Source organism: Mus caroli, unplaced genomic scaffold, assembly GCF_978045245.1.
Source record: "Mus caroli unplaced genomic scaffold, Mus_caroli_1 scaffold_19, whole genome shotgun sequence".
Lineage (NCBI taxonomy): Eukaryota > Metazoa > Chordata > Mammalia > Rodentia > Muridae > Mus > Mus caroli.
In genome coordinates, this window is record NW_028227274.1 from 65561161 (window position 1) to 65575363 (window position 14203).

Sequence of the window (14203 nt, forward strand, 5' to 3'; positions counted from 1 at the left end):
AGAAGATTAAAATGGAATATTTGTGGTTTTTATTGCTGTTGCACTTAATTATCATGAAGATAGTATTCTAAAAAACATAAATGTGCCCTCCAACTTTGTCAACATTCAGAAGCCCTCCACGGTCACACAGGACTAAAATTTAAAATTCCCCTAGGTCTGGATTCTTCCTGGAGGCTCAAGGAGTTTTCTGTCTGTATCAGTAGCATTCAGAGTCTGCTCGGTCCTCAGCTTCGGTTCTAATCCATCATTCAAGTCATGAGAGAGAGGGATAGAGAGAGACAGAGACAGAGAGAGATTGTCTCTGAGAAGAACATGGCAGGCATCCTGGGGCAGATGGCAGTGCTAAATCATTACAGCCTCAGAACAAGCCTGCTACTGGCTCACAGCAGGCAGACTGGGCTCAGAGTAAGGGCAATATCAGAGAGTTAATCATAACAGGCCACAGTTATAAGTGTCCCAGGGTCCTGTAGCATTGAAAGACTGCCTGGTTGTTCGCGTAGGGATTCCGCAGCCATAAAAGCAGCCATGTGGAAAGCCTGTGGGCAGACAGTTTCTCTCTACTGCCTCTCCCACTGCTCTTGAACCCAAGTGGACCTAAGGAATGGCGCTCGCCTTTTCCGCCAGAGTGAATTGTTTTATAACATTCATTGGTCACTGCTGTCTCACACCTCAGAAAATAAGGGAAGGTGGAAGAGAGAAAAAGAGGGGGAGGAGAAAGAGGGAAATAACAGTTATGAGTACACTTGGAGCTTGCGTTTCTCTGCTAGACCAGTGGAGTGTGACCTCTTTGGAGGTCAGATGACCCTTTCACCGGGGAAGACACATACATTTACATTACTTTTCATGACGGTAGCAGATTTACAGATAGGAAGTAGCAATGGAAATAACTGCATGCTTGTGGGTCACCACAACATGAAGAACTGCATTAAAGGGTCGCACCACTGTGCTAGACGGTGCCTTACAGATAAAACACTCATTCGACAGCATTCCTAGAGAAAGAAGCAAGCATCATGAGCAAATTCATGACCTCTGCCGATCTCACAGAAGCACACAGTCTAATTCTAGAGATCCAAGTTTCCCCACCTGCCAAAGTGCCTTTCTGTTACCATGGAGAAATGGGAAGCACCCCTCCCTATTCCTCTCCCCCCCCTCTCTGCTCCTTTCCTCCCCCTCTCTCACCTCATAGCACTTCTGACACTGGCTGACAGGTGTGTGGGAGGTGGGGAGGGGGACAGAGACACAGACGTTCTCAAAATGTCTGATCTGGGATTTAAATAGCCCAGCTGCCAGGTGATGTATAGAGGCAAGAGTAAAGTCCCCATGCCCCAGGTGACTTTTAAGAAACTGCTTTTGTCTGGAAAAAACTAACTATAATGTTGGGGCAGTGGGGGTGGTAGGAAGAAAGGGTTTCCAGTAGCCCAGGCTCATCCCAAACACGCTTTGTAGCTGAGACTTGATCTTCTGACCCCCTTGCCTCCAAGTGTTGTGATTATATGTATGTACCATCACATTCACATACATATATTCAGACAGACAGACAGACACACACACACACACACACACACACATATATATATAATATGTTAGTTTCCTAATCGATGATTACTGATGCTGAACATTCATCCATATTCTTGACTATTTATGTCTTTTTGAAATTTACATTTACTTATTTATCTACTTGGGATGGGAAGTGTGGGTCCTCTAGCACAAATGTGAAAGTTAGAGAACAGGACTCTCCTCTCTCCCCGTGGATTCACACTCAGGTCCTAAGGCCTGAGGACAAGCTCCTGTCACAAGCTGTGCCATCTCACCAGCAGCTGTGCCATCTCTCTGGGAAGTTTTTGGATCTCTAACCTAAAATCAATTTACTCAATACTCAAAAATGAATAATTACTCAAATATATATGTATAATATATTTGTAATATATAATATATGTTAGATGTGCTTTATATAATACGTTATGTTATATAATATATAATGTGATATATTATATGTTGTATATAATATTTTATATAATATATAATATGATCTTTGTGTTAAATATGTTATAAATATGAGAAAGTGTGTCTAAATTATACCCTTTTGAGTTGTCAGATCCTCTGAACTATTTTCAACATCTTTTTTTTTTTAAAGATTTATTTATTTATTATATGTAATAAGTACACTGTAGCTGTCTTCAGACACCCCAGAAGAGGGTGCCAGATCTCATTGCGGATGGTTGTGAGCCACCATGTGGTTGCTGGGATTTGAACTCTGGACCTTCGGAAGAGCAGTCGGGTGCTCTTACCCACTGAGCCATCTCACCAGCCCCCTCAACATCTTTTTTATTTTATGTATGTGGGTGTTTTGCCTGTGTGTATGGCTGTGTACCCCAAGTGTGTGCACCCCCATGAAGGCCAATTACAGATGATTGTCAGATACCATGTGGACACCGGGAATTGAACCTGAGTCCTCTGGAAGAGCAGCCAGTGCCGGCTCTCAACATCTTTAGAATCTTTAGCACTCCTTCAATGTACAAGTCACATGATGATCGTTTGGTTTCACACTGGCCAGTCAGTGCTGGGAACCTTCCCAATAGCAAATGAGCCTTTGCATCTTTGCTTTGTCAACTCAGTCACTACCTCCAAAATTAAAATCTGCACCACAGAGGACACACTGGTCACATGGCTGTGTGGTTATTTAGGAAATCTACAATATTTCTTGGAAGCTAAGGCTCCATCCAGCATGCACAAAGCCCTGAGTTTGATCATTGGAAGGAGGGAGGGAGAGAGTGGGGAAACATGGCACACGTCTTGTATAAGATGCACTTCAGTGTAGGTCTTAGGATAGATGGAGTAATTTCTTACCACCTAGTACTGGAAACAGAAGTATCATTTTCCTAGAACATAGTGGGCTTAAGGTGTTAACATGAAGTCACTGGTTCAAGATTTGGCAGCCGGGCGTGGTGGCGCATGCCTTTAATCCCAGCACTTGGGAGGCAGAGGCAGGCGGATTTCTGAGTTCGAGGCCAGCCTGGTCTACAGAGTGAGTTCCAGGACAGCCAGGACTACACAGAGAAACCCTGTCTCGAAAAACCAAAAAAAAAAAAAAAAAAAAAAAAAAAGATTTGGCTCACAATGGATCCTACAGAGATATACGGCAAAAGGTTGGTATTTGGCAATGCCCCATCTCACAACTTCTGTGCCGAGGAATTCCAGCGTGCTTAGCTGGAGGACATGACCTGGATATCTTAGAAGGCCATCAACCAGGCTTGTTCCTGTCTTAGAAGGCTGCAGAAAAGCCATCAGCCAGGCTTGTTCCGGCCAGGGGCTAGAAACTACACTCACTTCCTCACTCGGTTCCTATTAGCCAGAACTGATTGTTTGCAAAGATCGCCTAATGGTTAGTGTCCTGAATATCTATCTCCCCCACTGTGCGAAAACCAAGAAGCCAGGAGTCATAACCTCTGAGAACCGAGTCTCAGAAATGACATGTCGCAACTCCATACTGCTCCCAAGGACAATTATGCAGGAGGCTGGGTACTTGATTATGGAAATAGAAAGGTTTGTTTCCACAGAACCCACACAGCAATAAGAGTAATTTCCTTCTCATTTCAGGTGGCATCGATTGAGCACTTACGTTATACCTTTTGTATTATTGACTTTTCTCATGGCTGTGACCAAATACCTGATAAAAATCAACTCAAGGGAGCTGGAGAGATGACTCAATAGTTAAAAGTACTGGATGCTCTTCCAGAGGACCCAGGTTCAATTCCCAGCACCCACATGGAAGTTTACAATTATCTGTAACTCCAGTTCCAGGGGACCTGACACCCTCACACAGACATACATGCAAGAAAAATGCCAATGCAATGCACATAAAATAGAAATAAATCCATCATTTTTTAAAGATTTTTAAAAAAGATTTATTTCTTTCATGTATGTGAGTACACTGTCACTGTCTTCAGACACACCAGAAGAGGGCATCGGATCCAATTACAGATGGTTGTGAGCCACCATGTGGTTGCTGGGAATTGAACTCAGGACCTCTAGGAAAAGCAGTCAATGCTCTTAATCACTGAGCCATCTCTCCAGCCTGGAAGAATTTTTTTTTTTTTAAAGAAGCAACCTTGGGGGGCGCTATGGGGGACTTTTGGGATAGTATTGGAAATGTAATTGAGGAAAATATGTAATAAAAATATATAAAAAAAAAAAAGAAAAAAAAGAAAAAAAAAAAAGAAGCAACTTAAGGAAGGAAGTTGACTCACAGTTTGAGGGTTCAGAGCAGCTGTCCACTGTGGAGTAGACACATGAGGATCAAGAGGCAGAGAATGTGGCACAGAGCTAGCCTTTTCCCCCTTTTCACTCAATCTAGAGTCCCAGTCTGTGGAATGGTGCCACTTACAGCCAGGGCAGTTCTCCTCCTCAAATAATTCCCTCTAGAAACATCCTCTTAGCCTATACCTTAGGCATTACTTAATCTAATAAAGTTGAAAAATTAACCACCACACTATGTTCCTTACTCCAAACCAACAACTCATTTAAGATAATCCAATAAATCCAAGCATGGTGGCTCACAACCATATCAACCATATTCCCAATACTTAGGGGGCTGAGACAGGAGGTTATGGCAAGTTCTAGGCTAGCCTGGGCTACATAGCTGAGCTCAAGGCCAGCCTGGGCTAAAGTATGAATTCCTGGAGAGAAAGAAAGAAAGAAAGAAAGAAAGAAAGAAAGAAAGAAAGAAAGAAAGAAAGAAAGAAAGAAAGAAAGAAAGAAAGAAAGGAAGAAAGGAAGGAAGGAAGGAGGGAGGGAAGAAAGAAAGAAAAAGAAAGAAAGAAAGAAAGAAAGAAAGAAAGAAAGAAAGAAAGAAAGGGAGAGAGAGATAGAGGGAGGGAGGGAGGGGAAGTACAATTTAGATAACTGAGAAAAACAAACAACCAATGAAATGAACCTACTCCCCTTGGTATTTTACAATAAAATGAAGAAATTAAAGTTGAGGAAGGCATAAAACTTTCTCAAGGTCACCCATTAGTAAGAGTGACCGCTGGGACTTCTTAGGTTCCACTAAGATGCCATCTATTCAACCATTGCTTTAATGTATATTAATGTAAAATGGCAACCTATGAAATCCTAAAAGAAACCATATGCATCTAGAAGTCTTCACTTTCTTCGCCACGCCCCTCGGTTCCTTCGCCACGCCCATCACCGGCTCAAGGGAGAGCTCTCTCCTGTGTTCTAACGCTGGTGCTGTGGATTGAGCTCAGAGTATTTCCTTCACTAAGCACAAAGTCTATCACTGAGTGACTCCCCTCCCTGTCCTGTTATTTACTTTGTTGTGGTGATATAGATAGAGATAGAGATAGAGATAGAGAGTAATAGCCTGTGGCCTTGGACTGTCTGCATCTTGGATAAGGAAATGCGCGCATGCGCACTGCACACACATACACACACACACACACACACACACACACACATGTATACACACGTGTCCTCAAACAAATGCAAAACTGAATGTTGGGACACTTGGTTCACAACACAGTATGGGTAAATAGTGAAGCCAGAGCCTTTGAGAACGTTGCTACATCCACTCCAGTAGTGACACACAAGACAGGCCCCCAAAAACCTGGGTACTGTCCGGAGGTGAAAAGTTCATGGAAACTTAGTCTCCTGGAACCATGGCATTCTGTATTATGAATGCTCCAATGTCCTTGCTTTAGTTGGTAAACGGATCTGTGTGCTTTCCCTTAATATTGCTTTAGTATAAGTGCCTCTAAGGATTGAATTTTTGACATATAGGTAAGTTAGATTCTTCACCAGTACTAGGCAGTCAGTCCTTGAGCCGACCCTGGGCATAGATAGCTAAGTCACTGCCCTACTCAGGAATTTGCCATTATCTAGGAAGAAGGAAGGTTATGGTCTAAGGAGGAACCAGAGTAGATACTTAGAACTATAGATAGCTGAGTTACACCCATACACAGGAATTTACAATGGCCTAGGGGGAAGGTGGACTATACAATAGACTGGAATAGGAACTATGGCAAGGGCACAAAGCCCTTGCCTCTGGCTTCTAAGATTAAGCTGACCTTAGGTGGGGCTGCTTTTGATCCCAGTTGTTAACACTGAATTTTATCCCAGCTGGTTCCTGCCAGTCCTTTGTGTTTGCATTCCTCTGTTTCGTGTAAGAGTCATTAAACATCCGGTAATCTCCTAGTACCTTGCGGGTGTGTCACCTAACTTCCCTATTTTCTTCGGTATAAAAAGTCTGATGCACGATTTGACAAATTACATTCAGATCCACACTCTGTGTCACTTCCGTTTGTCACCCCTCCTTCTCGCCGACTCCTTGCCCACCTGTAACTGGAACCCAAGTTTCGCCCATGGATCGAGGACTCAAGTGAGTTTCGTCTGCGGCAGAACATATGGATAATTTCTCCTGTAGACAAATTGTCTCAGGTGAAACCATTTCAAGTTGTCGTAACTTCATGACAGGGTGATAAGGCAAAGACAATTTTCCCCCCAGAGACATAGGGTTTTTTTGTGTGTAGCCCTGGCTGTTCTGTAGACCAGACTGGCCTCGAACTCACAGAGCTCTGCCTGCCACTGCCTCCCGAGTGATGGAATTAATGGCATGTGAACGATCCTGACAAAAAATAAAAGAACACAAAAGCCCTGAAATTGGCAAAATAGATTTCATTGTTAGTAGAAGTAGCTTCACTGACTTAGAAAAATAGAGGTGCACAATGCTCTGGCCACTCCTTGAACCAGTGTGTCTGCCAATGTTTTGACTGTTCCTTGAACCCATGTGTGTGCCCACTGATGAAGCCCATTGCCAGGTGTTTGTTAATATTGGTTGCTGGGGAAGAGTCAGAAAATCTCCCCAGCACCCACAGCCCGGCCAATCCGGAGTTGCTACACCTGCACCAGACTCTCCTTGTACCCCTCCCATACCCATTTCTTGAGAATAGACGTTGTTTAGATCTGGAAATCCCCTACTCCCCCCTTCTCCTTTCCCCACTGAGGGCCTATAAAAACTGAGACCTCTTTTCCCTCGAGGTCGACTCCTCTACCCCTGCATGGGATATGAGTTGTCCCCAGAGCTCTGGCTTTCCCCAAATAAAGCCTATGTGGTTTGCAGCAAGCTGGGTCTATCATGAGTTCTTGGGGGTCCGTCCGCTATTGTCCCGAGGCTTGAGCGAGGGGTCACCACCGCCAGGCCAAAGACTACTTTTCATACAGTGGAGATGACCAAATATGAATGGCCTCTAGCACTGGGCAGGCATAGGGCACAACCAGTCCAGCCTAGGACTGAGAGCCAGGAAGCCGGTATAGCACCTCCAGGCTGCTTGGCAAGCACACAACGCAGGCGTCCTTCCCCTGCCTGCATTCACCCTCCTCCTTTCCAACAGGTCTCTCCAAGTCATTCCTATAGCAAAGCATGCTTAGGAAATTAGCTCCTGGGGCTTTCCAGTTCATATTAAACCAAGAAAAAAATTCAAATGTCTGCAAGAGAAGTTCACTGGAATCATAAAATACACACTGCTCTGACATCCCAAGGGAAAGTGAGGGTCTAACTGCCGGCTGGCTCCAGTCTCAATTAAGCAGAGACAGCTAGGGACTAGGGGCTCGGCGCATAAGAAGCCCTACCCCAGCAGGACACAGATGAGTGTTCATCAAAACCTAGGACCTGAGGAATCCCAAGACAGGAAGCCCAACAGGGCACGTGAGGGTGCTCCTCGGGCGGGGCTAGAGGGACACACAACTGACTGCTGAACGCTGGAGAACGCAGCAGTCCAGCAAGGTTGCCACTAGGTGGCGCAAACTGCCTTCTGCTGCGCGCAGATACTCTTAACAGCCTGGAAACATTTATTTATAGTTTTAATTAGTTTTTTTTTAATTGAGAAAATATGTATGCAATATATTTTGATCATGCTATACCTTCCCCCAATTCTTCGGAGATCCTTCCCACCTTTCCACCCACCAAATTTTATTTCTTTTTCTCTCTCAAAACAATATTCCCCCAAAAAGAAACACAAAGGTGGAAAATAAGCAACCAAGAGAACAAGTAGGCCAAATTTTAATTAGTGAATCAATTAAATCCCAAAACAAATACCACGGAGTTTGCAACTACATCTGACATGGAGCCAGCCCTAGAGTGTGGTTGATACATTCAATGATGCTCCATTAGAGAAAACGGATTTCCCCTTTGCCAACAGGTATAGTTGCAATAGCTTTTTGGTTAGAAGTAGGACACGCCTTTAATCCCAGCACTCGGGAGGCAGAGGCAGGCGGATTTCTGAGTTCGAGGCCAGCCTGGTCTACAAAGTGAGTTCCAGGACAGCCAGGGCTACACAGAGAAACCCTGTCTCAAAAAACCAAAAAAAAAAAAAAAAAAAAGAAGAAGTAGGACCCTGTGCCTACTTACCCCTCTCAGTGCTGAGACCTCACCTGACTTGAACCTGTGCAGGCTCGTGTGTACTGTCACAAACCCCTCTGAGTTTATGCGTGCACCACGTGGTCTTGCTGTGTCTGAAAGACACTGTTTTCCTTGGTGACATCCATCACTCTGGCTCTTTCAGTCTTTCAGCCTCCTCTACTGCGTAGCTCACGGAAACTTGAAGGGAAGGGGTTGATGAAAACATCCCGTTTAGGCGTGTGTGATCTCACTCTGTACCTTGTCCAGTTGTGGGTCTCAGGATTAATTCCCACCTACTGCAAGAAGCTGCTTCTGGAATCTGGAGAGATGGCGCAGAGGTTAAGAGCACTGGCTGTTTGTTCTTGCAGAGTTCCTGAGTTCAATTCCCAGCACCTACATGGAAGCTCATGATCATCTATAAAAGGATCTGATGCCCTCTTCTGGTGCGCAGGTGTACATGCAGCAGAGCACTCACATTTAATTAATCACATTTAATTAATCAATTATTGATCACTTTAGCCAGTGTCAGGAATGGGTTGCATCTTGTGGAGTAAGACTTCAGTCCAATTGAAAAGTGGGTGGTTACTCTCATAACAGCTGTGCCGCTGCTGCACCAGTATCTCTTGCAAGCTGCGTAGGTCAGTGTGGTAGGTCATAGCTGGGTGATACTGGTGACTAACTTTCTCTTTCAGTAGTGTTTACCTTTCAGCACCATGAACACTAGTCAGTAGAGGTGAAGTGTCTAGTTAGTCACTATCTCAATTTCTCCGTGTTGGATGACACTGAATAAGTTTTTTTTTTTTTTTTAAGACAATAAGGCCTGTTGTTAGGTTGTGAGGGTAACCAATAGCCTTGGCTTTGATGTTTGGTGGGGGAGGGGCACTCATGAGGCCCCTTTGGATGGTGATTCAACAAGACATAAACCCATCCCAGGTTAGGTTGGAGAGAAGGCTCAGCAGTTAAGAGCACTGACTGATTTTCCAGAGGTCCTGAGTCCAATCCCCAGCAACCACATGGTGGCTCACAACCATCTGTAATGGAATCTGATGCCCTCTTCTGGTGTGACCAAAGACAACGACAGTGTGCTCACATATATAAAATAAATAAATCATTTTTAAAAATCCCAGGTATTGGAGGTTTTACTTGGTGACATTGTCCCCCCATTATTTGGTGACTCTACTTAGATTCCTTTCCTCTATGTATGTATTTTAGGGAGCTTCTACAGAAGTAGTTCTCCATATGGTTTTTCAAATGACCTTTGGTATCAGTTGTCCCTCCCATATCCCTTCCCTCACCCTTCTGTCCCTTCCTCCTCCTATTCTAGTTTTTTTTTTTTTTTTTTTTTTGGTTTTTCGAGACAGGGTTTCTCTCTGTAGCCCTGGCTGTCCTGGAACTCACTCTGTAGACCAGGCTGGCCTCGAACTCAGAAATCCGCCTGCCTCTGCCTCCCGAGTGCTGGGATTAAAGGCGTGCGCCACCACGCCCGGCTCTATTCTAGTTTTTCTGTTTTGTTTTTTTTTTTAAACACACACACACACACACACTATATTCTATTTCCCCTTCCTTGAAAGGTTCCCTCCTCCCCTGAGTCCCTAACTAGCTACTTAATCTCTGTCGTTATTCTGAATGAAATCCACTTACTGAAAGCTTAAAAGCTGACATCCACATATAAGAGAAAACATACTACGTTTGTCTTCTGGGGTCTGAGTTACATCCCCCAGGATGACTGTCTTTCGCTCCATCCATTTACCTGCAAACCTTACAGTTGGAATAGCTGAATAATATTCCATTGTGTAAATGTATCACATTGTCATATCTGTTGATGGACATCTAGGTTGTTTCCAATTTTCTGGCTACTATGAATCTCTGTAGTAGGATGTAAAGTCCTTTGGGTGTAAGGCCAGAAGTGGTGTTTTGAAGAACTGCCACATTGTACCAGTTTGTACTCCAAACAGCCATGAATAAGTATCCCCTTTCCCAACATGCTTGCCAGAACGAGCTGTCATTTGTTTTATTGATCTTGGCCCTTCTGACTGGGGTAAGATGAAATCTCAGGGTAGGTTTAATTTGCATTTCTCTGATGGCAAGGGATGTTGAACATTTCCTTAAGTGCTTTCTTTTAAAGATTTATTATTTATATGTACTGTCTTCAGACACACAGTAGAGGGCGTCAGATCTCATTAGGGATGGTTGTAAGCCACCATGTGGTTGCTAGGATTTGAACTCAGGACCTTCAGAAGAACAGTCAGTGCTCTTAACCGCTGAGCCATCTCTCCAGCCCCCTTAAGTGTTTTTTGTTTGTTTGTTTGGTTGGTTGGTTTGGTTTGGGTGTTTTTGAGACTGCGTTTCCCTACATAGCACTGGATATCCTGAGGTTCACTCTGAGGACCAGCCAGGCCTCAAACTGAAAAATCCACCTACCTCAGCCTCCCGAGTGCTGGGGTGAAAGGCATAAGCCACCACTACCCAGATAGCAACCTTTTATTATTATTATTATTATTATGTATGTTTACTGTTTTGATTATTGTATGTTGTGGGGAAATTCCTATCTTCTTCCTTCCTCTCTTCCTTCCTGCAGTAGAGTCCCATGTCTGCCTCAGATTCTCAGTGCTGGAGACTGGTGCAGGACCTCATGGACGTAAGGCAAGCACTCTCCCTACCAGCTGAGATGCCTCCCAAGCGCTCCATGAAGATGTTTTTAAACCACATCAACTCTGAAGGAGACCGTGGGGAAGAGATGTGGATGGAAGATGATTGTTACCCTGGTGTTCATGCAGCCCTGCTGTCTTTTAATGAGTAAATGGGAGCCCATGGCCACAGCCTGATGCTCTGGTCAGTGTCTTCTTCTTAATGAGGGGAACTTAATGAGGAAAACTGGAGGGCTGGAGAGATGGCTCAGTGGTTAAGAGCACTGACTGCTCTTTCTGAAGGTCCTGAATTCATATCCCAGCTACCACACAACCATCTGTAATGAGATCAGATGCCCTCTTCTGGTGTGTCTGAAAACAGCCACAGTGTACTTGCATATAATAAATGAATCTTGAAAGGAAGAGAGAGAGAGAGAGAGAGAGAGAGAGAGAGAGAGAGAGAGAGAGAGAGAGAGAGAGAGAGAGAGAGAGAGAGAGAGAGAGAGAGAGAGAGAGAGAGAGAGAGAAAGGGTTTTAAAAAATCGAGGGGAGCTGGGCATGGTGGCGCATGCCTTTAATCCCAGTACTCGGGAGGCAGAGGCAGGCAGATTTCTGAGTTCAAGGCCAGCCTGGTCTACAAAGTGAGTTCCAGGACAGCCAGAGCTATACAGAGAAACCCTGTCTCGAAAAACAAAACAAAACAAAACAAAACAAAAATCGAGGGGAACTGGAGGCATCTACCTTCCTAAGTATTCCCACTCATTAAATACCTCACCTTGGAACTATCTACTCTTTACATTTTTTTTTAAGATTTATTTATTTATTATATGTAAGTACACTGTAGCTGTCTTCAGACACACCAGAAGAGTGTCCAGATCTCGTTACGAATGGTTGTGAGCCACCATGTGGTTGCTGGGATTTGAACTCCGGACCTTCAGAAGAGCAGTCGGGTGCTCTTACCGACTGAGCCATCTCACCAGCCCTACTCTTTACATTTTTATCTATTTTATTTTCTGTGTGAGATTATAGGTGGAGGTCAGAGGACAACTTTCTGGAATTGGGTCTCTGCTTCTAGAACCAGGTGGGTCCGGGGGATTGAACTCATGTCCTCAGGCTTGGTGGCAAGAACCTTTACCTATTGAGTCCTCTTACAGGCGTCTATAGAATTATCTTTTTAAAATGTTGCTTAAACCTTTGTGTTTCTTCTTTTGAGAACTTTCTGTTCAGTTCCATGTCCCATTTTTTTTTAATTGACTCATTTGACAATTAAATTCAGTGAACTCATGTGTATGGTGGTTAATACAAAGTCCCCAAACTGGGAAATATGCAGAGTAACAGACTATGGAGTGCTTTAGCCCTAAATGGAACATCTGTATCACTCCCCACTCCCTATAAGGTCTGGGGATCATCTGAGATTGTAAGAGCTGGAGGTGGTGGAGGACTACCCTGAAGCGGTGCTTTCCAGATGTGCACATGAGCTCACTGCAGCTGCAACCACTAGCACAAGACCTAAAAAGATCAACTCAGTCATAACTCAGCTTGGGTGGAAGGGAGGCCTCACCCCTAGCTCCACATCTGGCTAAGAAGCTACTGGCAACTAATGGATGCTGGCAGAGCTGGAGTCACTTTTCTTTATTGGTACAGACCCTGACAGCCCATGCTCTACAAATAGCCCTACATCCATGTGCATGCAGTCAGCACCCAGTGAATTCAATGAATATTAAAAAAAAAAAAGTGCACAAGTAGTGATAGGAAAGTGGTGTGGGAAGATGGGATACAGGAGATGAAGGGAGGAGTGGAGAGCTGATTTGATCAAAACACATTAGATGCATGTGTGAAATTCTCCAACAATAATTTTTCTTAAAAATTAAAGGGGGCTGGCGAGATGGCTCAGTGGTTAAGAGCGCCGACTGTTCTTCCGAAGGTCCCGAGTTCAAATCCCAGCAACCACATGGTGGCTCACAACCATCCGTAACAAAATCTGATGCCCTCGTCTGAAGTGTACTTACATACAATAAATAAATAAATCTTTAAAAAAAAATTAAAGGAAAGAAAGCCGGGCGTGGTGGCACAAGCCTTTAATCCCAGCACTCGGGAGGCAGAGGCAGGTGGATTACTGAATTCAAGGCCAGCTTGGTCTACAAAGTGAGTTCCAGGACAGCCAGGGCTATAGAGAAACCCTGTCTTGAAAAACCAAAATTAATTAATTAATTAATTAATTAATGGAAAGAAACCAATCCCAAGAAGTAGAGTGGGCTAGTGTATCAGTAAAGCTTCAAGAGGAATGGAAATGATTATATATATAATCATATATATTATATATATCATATATAAATGTTTCAGCTGATCTGTAGTATATACTGGAATCCTGAAGAAGTTTGTTCATTCCCCTGAAGAAATGAATTCCCGGGATGAGTGAGGGCAAGCAGGCAAAGGGCGAAAGCTTCCTTCTTCCATGTTGTTTTTATAGACTGCCACTGGGTAATATGCTCCAGACTTAAAGTGGATCTCCCCACTTTAAAAGCTCTGGAGTAACGGTGGGTCTTCCCACCTCAAGAGATCTGGATTAAAGGTGGGTCTTCCTACTTCAAATGATTTAAGAAAAAAAAAAAAAACCCTCACAGAGACTTGTCTTTTCATTAATTCCAGATGAAATCAAGGTGACATCCAAGAGTAGCCATCACAACTAGTGAGCCAAGTGTGCGGTATGCTGATGCACATGTGTGTGTGGTGGCTTCAGAGGCTAGAAAAGGTTGTCAGGTCCTGTGGGGCAATGGGCTATGCACAGACACTCTAGTCTCCAGTTGAGCTGAGGTCTGAACCCCAGTAGAACCTGATGGGTGATAATTCCCACCTACATGGGACAGAGAGCATTCCCTCATGTCTCCTGGACCCCTGGCTCCTGTCAAAGTCACCGCCCCTACAATCCCCATGAGAGAAGCATGTGGCTAGTAGTCACGTACGCAATGTCCCAAGCTTCTGACCTTCAGGCTAGACTCCTCCCAGTTACCTAGCAACAGCAAGATAACAATCCCACTATAAGAGGGGCTGCTTGGCCCCACCGATCTCTTAAACTTTTACTTTCCCTACTCTCCCTCTTACTCTCTCCCTCTTTCTCTCTCTCGAAGCTTTCTTACTCTCTAGCCTTTCTTCTCTCTCTCCTTTTCCCCCCTTCTCTCCT